Source organism: Bicyclus anynana, chromosome 23 (assembly GCF_947172395.1).
Source record: "Bicyclus anynana chromosome 23, ilBicAnyn1.1, whole genome shotgun sequence".
NCBI classification, from domain to species: Eukaryota; Metazoa; Arthropoda; class Insecta; order Lepidoptera; family Nymphalidae; genus Bicyclus; species Bicyclus anynana.
The window spans coordinates 8702641-8708664 of record NC_069105.1 but is presented as its reverse complement, the minus strand read 5'-3'; the positions used below and the strand labels follow the sequence as shown (position 1 = coordinate 8708664).

The 6024-nt window shown below is 35.7% G+C and overlaps 1 long non-coding RNA gene across 1 annotated transcript; it reads left to right on the top strand.

Moving 5' to 3' along the window:
• The first annotated feature begins 1419 nt into the window (after positions 1-1419).
• Positions 1420-4162, top strand: LOC128199383 (uncharacterized). The gene is made up of 2 exons (XR_008252022.1): positions 1420-2963; positions 3744-4162. It is a non-coding gene; the product is annotated as an uncharacterized LOC128199383 (long non-coding RNA).
• The last annotated feature ends 1862 nt before the right edge of the window (positions 4163-6024 follow it).

Below are 6024 nucleotides of genomic sequence, written 5' to 3'. Positions count from 1 at the left end.
TTAGTTACACTTTTGTAACTCAAGAATGGTTGAACCGATATGACTGAATGTTGATGGAGTGGTGTAGTTTAGAACCAGGAGACGGATATAGGATACTTAGGGTAGGGGTAGGGTTTCACACCTACCAGGTCCCAGGCGTTCGCTAGTAATTATATAATTTTTCAGCAATATTGAAGTTGCGTTTTATTATTGTTTAATATTGATAATAAAACGCAACTTCTTATTTACCTTCTTACAAACGTCATACCGCAAGCAATGTTTAATACCTTGTTTATTTATTTACTACATATGTCATATCACTTTGTTGAAAGTGCTTGTGCTGATTGAAAATCATATTTATTTTTGGTCCTATGTCCTCTGCTGTTTAGGCAAGTTGTATTTTGAGGACCAGTATTACACTGGCGTTATTTATATGTATTTATTTAACCAAGGCATTAAAACGCCGCTCGCCGTTTCCTTAATTACCAACAGAAGGACGAATTCGAATGGTATAAATTAAAAAGTAACCCGATTTGAATACTCGCCCCGTTGAATGTGATGTAAGTTTATTTCGAGCTCAAACCAAAACTCAATAAATAAGAGTTAAGTTGAGTCAGGCCATCTATCTGTGGGTATTGGAGCCGTTTGGAATCGGGGCGTGGTAGCGACATGTTGCGTGATAAAAAGTCGCTACATATAATCATGCATATTGTCGTCATCAATCTAATCTAAAACTCTATACAGAGTTAATCACACTAATATTATAAAGGCGATAGTTTGTGTGTGTGTAAGTATGTTTGTTCCTCTTTTACGCTGCGTCTACTGACGCGATTTGGCTGAAATTTGGAATGGAAATAGATTTCACTCTGGATTAACACAGGCTACTTTTCATTCCGGAGAAATCCATGGTTCCCGCGGGATTTGTGAAAAACTGAATTCCACGCGGACGAAATCGCGGGCGTCCGCTAGTATTAAACAAATATCTATACTAATGTAATATAATGCAAAAGTAAGTCTGTCTGTTACCTTTTCACGGCTTAATGGCTCAACCGATCAAGATGAATTTTGGTATAACGGTAAATGGCACCAATGTGCTCTGTCTTAATTTCATTTAGTCGCTTATTAAACAACGAAAGTTATTTTAACACATAATACCTAAATATTGTCTACAATGTCGAGTTGTGTGTTTGGGAAGTTTAAAAACTATATACAGGGTGTCCCGTAATTAATGGATAAAACGCAAATGATAGATACACCACTTAGTTACTTTTTTCGGATTTTTCATATTTTTCCTTCTTGAATCAGTTTTTTCAATGTTGTAGCTGCTGTAATTAAGATTTTAAAGATCTGATTTTGTTTAAACATTACAGATTAAATTACCAACGTACCTACTGTAAATACTATTTTTATAAAAAATGTTTTATTTGTTTCGTAAAAGAAGCTTCGAGTACAACATTTTGTTTTCTTTAATTAAGATGATTTGATTAAAAAAAAAAAAAATTTTAAACTGAAGTCTTAATTACAGGAGCGTGATATTATGTTTTACACAAATGTGTATATCCAGGATATAATCTATCTCCATTCCAAACTTCAATCAAATCGGTTCAGTAGTTGCGTTGTGAAGAGCACACTCACTTTCGCCGTTTTTTTATTCAAATCACAAGAATTATTTACCATTACAAAAATAGATTGTTCCATATAAACTAAACGCCTTGATGGATTTCTTCGAAGACTGGTGCGAACTTCTCAACGCTTACGACCTTTGGCATTTCACGATGCCTTTATGTTATACCAATCGATAATGTTGACCTTTACCACTGTGAACTTGTATATCCTTTTCACACTGAGGCCGGGTATACAGCTGCGAATGCGTAAACTTTGGACTTCTACATACATACATACAGTAAGACGTTCAGTTGCAATTGCTTCGAGACGTCGACTGCTTCAAGGTACGACTGCGTAAACTACAAACTTCTTACATACACAAACCGCTCAAGCAGTTGCAACTGCTTCGAGACGTATCCGCTCGGAGCACGAAAGAGCTTGAAAAATTTTTCGTGCTCCGAGCTTTGAAATTGAAATTTAGTTCGCGGCGCATGTATCAGTCAGGATCGACTGCTTCAACCCATGCTTCAAGCTGCGACTGCGCTCAAGCAGTTGCAACTGGTGCTGCTTCGAGCGGTTATCAACAGCAGGTTCAAGCTGTTGACTCTTGACTGCAAGAGCGGTCCATGTATGTTGATGACTTGCTAACTTCTAAAGCTACCCGTATATGGCCGGCCTTACATACTTGCTGTTAGACAAAGTATTTTGAAATTTCTTTAAGCATTACCCAAGTCGCAAAAATGGGAGTTCAGTTCCAAGTATTTTTATCATCTTGTTGTAAGTAATCTGAAACATTGTCGTATTGAGAACTTCCTCATTTTTTTGAAGATGGTTGAAAATGACTAGTCATTACCTTTAATACCTTTTTCCCTACTGTTTTCTCTGTTTCGTTTTGTATGCCACGTTTGTATTAAACGTTTCTTACGGTGGAATTCAAAGTCGTAGTAGGGGGCCCCTAAGGGGATTATTCAGCCGCTATGTGTCGAATTCAACCCCTACGCGTTTCATAGACAAAAGAAACCCCTCATTTGACAGGAGCTGGCGGCTGACTGCTGAATTACCGATATTTGTCAGCCAAACCATCCCCTGGCATTTTTTTTGTTGTTATTCGTGATTTATTTATTAAAAAGTGGACTTGGAAAGTGTTAAGACTGTGTATAAACAGCGAGTTATATCAGTATCCAAGATAAATATTCGCAATTGCGTAAATCCAGTTTAATACTATGGCGTTATGGAATGTACGAAAGATTCTCATATTAGGCATAATATGCCTCTGTTTGATGAAGAATGAACACAGAAGACCCAAGAGAGGAATACCAATACCGCTATTATTATGCATTCTAGCAGCACTTCGATTCTATGTAACGGGATGTTTCCAGGTACGTACCTTTGTTCATTATCAATAATCCCCGTATTCTTACGGAAATTCCTATTTCCGTAAGAATACGGGGATAAAATATAGCCTATAGAGCTCGGGGATAGTGTAGCTTCCCAACAGTGAAAGAATTTTTTAAATTGGTTCAGTAGTTCCAGAGCCTATTCAAAACATACAAACAAACAAATCTTTCCTGTTTCTATTATTAGTAAAGATAAATTAGGAGTAGATATAAAACCAATTAGCCCAGTGGGTATGACCTCTGCCTTTGATTATGATGGTGTAGGTTCCCAACAGTGATAGAATCTTTCAAATCAGTTCAGTAGTTACAGATCCTATTCAAAACAAACAAACAAATTTTTCCTGTTTATAATATTAGTATATATAAATTAGGAGTAGGTCAAAATCCATATAGCCCAGTTGATATGACCTCTGCCTTCTATTCGGAGGGTGTAGGTTCAAATGCTGTCTGAAACATGCACCTCCAAATCATTTCAGTTATGTGCATTTTATGAATTTAAATGTATATCACATGTCTCATACGGTGAAGGAAAAACATTGTCTCTACATGTGTGAAGTCTGCCAATTCACATTGGGCCAGAGTGGTGGACCTTATCCCTCTCATTCTGAGAGGAGACTCATGCTTAACATACTCATGATGAAGAATTTAATTAGTTTGTTTGTAATCTAACCTATATAAATGTTAGGTATACCTATCTAGTTCTGATTTAGGAAATATACCTATAACCTACATAAATGTAACTAACATAATGTTTATTTTCAGACTGTATGTGCATTCCATCAAGCATTCTATGAAATAACAGAAATGCCACAAGTCAAGCTGTATTGATGGCACGCATAGGTATACATATAAACAACCCCGGAGGACACTATGCACAGATTTTAAGAAATCAGCTATCATGGCAGGGAATAGCAGTGATGAGCTCTGAGAATACTGTTTTACCAAGAATACTGAGAATACTTTGGTCCTTGAAAATCCGAGTTTTCAGATCACAGTAATTGGAAGATCCACATACCTTGAAAAGTCAGCAGCATTTAATATAGAGGTAGTAGGAGTGAGTGCAGTATGTTGTAAGGTGGTCACTCACTCTGAAGTCCATAACAATAGAAAATGTATACAAATCTTAATTGAATGAAATTTATTGATTCACATCTTTAATAAAGATAATTATTAAATGTTTACTTCTGCATTTTTCATTTAAGTCTATAAAAATATACAATAATAACAATAAGTTATATGTAAATTATGTATTTATTGTTGTTATTAATTAAACTTTGTATTAAAAGGATATAGGTTTGATTTTAGAATTGTAATAAGTACTGTGTGGTTCATTATTATCAGCCCATTACCAGGCCAAGCCTACCTCCTAAATATATAATATTATGTGATCTAAAGCTTTGTGAAATGCAATTTTACCACTATTCCTAAGGATAAGCTACACTTATATTTATTTACTGCACTTACTATAAATTGTAAGAAAATACAGCATAATAGTACCTACTTGTAATTATTTCAGGTAATTATAGGTGGTTTTGAGTAAAATAAACAAATTTCCTCTTACAATATTTTTTTTTATTTCAAGTAGGATTCCACATTACAAAAGTATGAAATATCAAACTACTTATATAGTAAATAGTATGCTTGGGATTTCTCTGCGTGATCGTTTCACAAATGAGGAGATCCGCAGACAAACCAAAGTCACTGACATAGGTAGCACAGCGAGTCGTGAAGCTGAAGTGGCAATGGGCAGGCCACATAGTTCGAAGAGCCGATGAAATCGCAGTGTTGGTCGAACCCCCACTAGGTGGACCGAGGACATCAAGCGGGTTGCAGGGAGCCGCTGGACGCTGGCCCCTCGAGACCGTTGTGTTTGAAAGTCCATGCAAGACGGCTATGTCCAGCAGTGGACGTCCATCGGCTGATAATTTTGTATATGATCATGTTCGTCCACATAACTTCAATATTTTTCTAACAACTCCTTCTTGTGAGAAAGAAACTTTTTGATAAAACTGATCTATTGTACACTTGAACGAATTAAATATTACTACAATAAATAAAAACAAAAAGTAAATGAAAATATTAGAAACTCAATTATTTTGTAAAATGTCAAAGAATTAACAAAATACGTCTCTCTGTGGTTGTGTCACAGAATTTTCAAAGATCTAATGTAAAATCATAGACAACATTTGCTTGAAACTCCAGTCACCTAGGGGCTCTCCAGTAGTTTGTTTATGAAATGCAATGAAGGATGATTCAATAGTCAGCCCCTGGGTGAATACTGAATATTGGTTTGTGGGGGATTGTTCACTTCACGACTATGAATTCCAGGGTTATTCATAAATTATTCGGAATGGTTGTTTGTACTTTGGCATGCACGTAAAGCGTAATAATATACCGACATCGGACGGTGATGTCGTGACTCATTTGGCTCGCGGCGCATGTGTCCAAAAGTTATTGTATTTGTAATTACGTGACCGTTTATATCTCTATTATGCTTATCTGCGAGTACTAAGATGTAATAAACGAGTAAATTGGGTAAATTATACAAAAAAAAATATGTATTTTCTATATTTATTGTTTGTTTATCAACTCATGTTCAAAAATGTAGTCACAAACTGGTTGTAGTAATCGAAATCAGTTTTGAAGTTTTCGTTAAATTACCCCCAAATTTGTTGTAATTCATTACAATATTTAAATAGTCCTACTGACGCTTTCTGAGTCCATCGTCAGACCATCAACAATATTGCACTGTCATCGAATTTGTCGTGTATTTTTGAGCCCATATTAACGTCATTAGTAGAAGTCTTGTTAATTTATTGATCCAAATAACAGGGCAAATAAAATAAAAAAGGTAAGGCAAATATTTGTACGGATTAGTGAAGTATACAGTATAATTGTCTATTCGTTAGACGTCAGTAGCAATGTCTCGTTAACAAAACACAAGTTTCAGGGGCTGTCCGCGCCGGTCACGTTGCTGCTACGTTCTTGTCACTATTTCTATACGATAGATATAAGTAAAACAAATTGTACTAGAAGTCTGCGA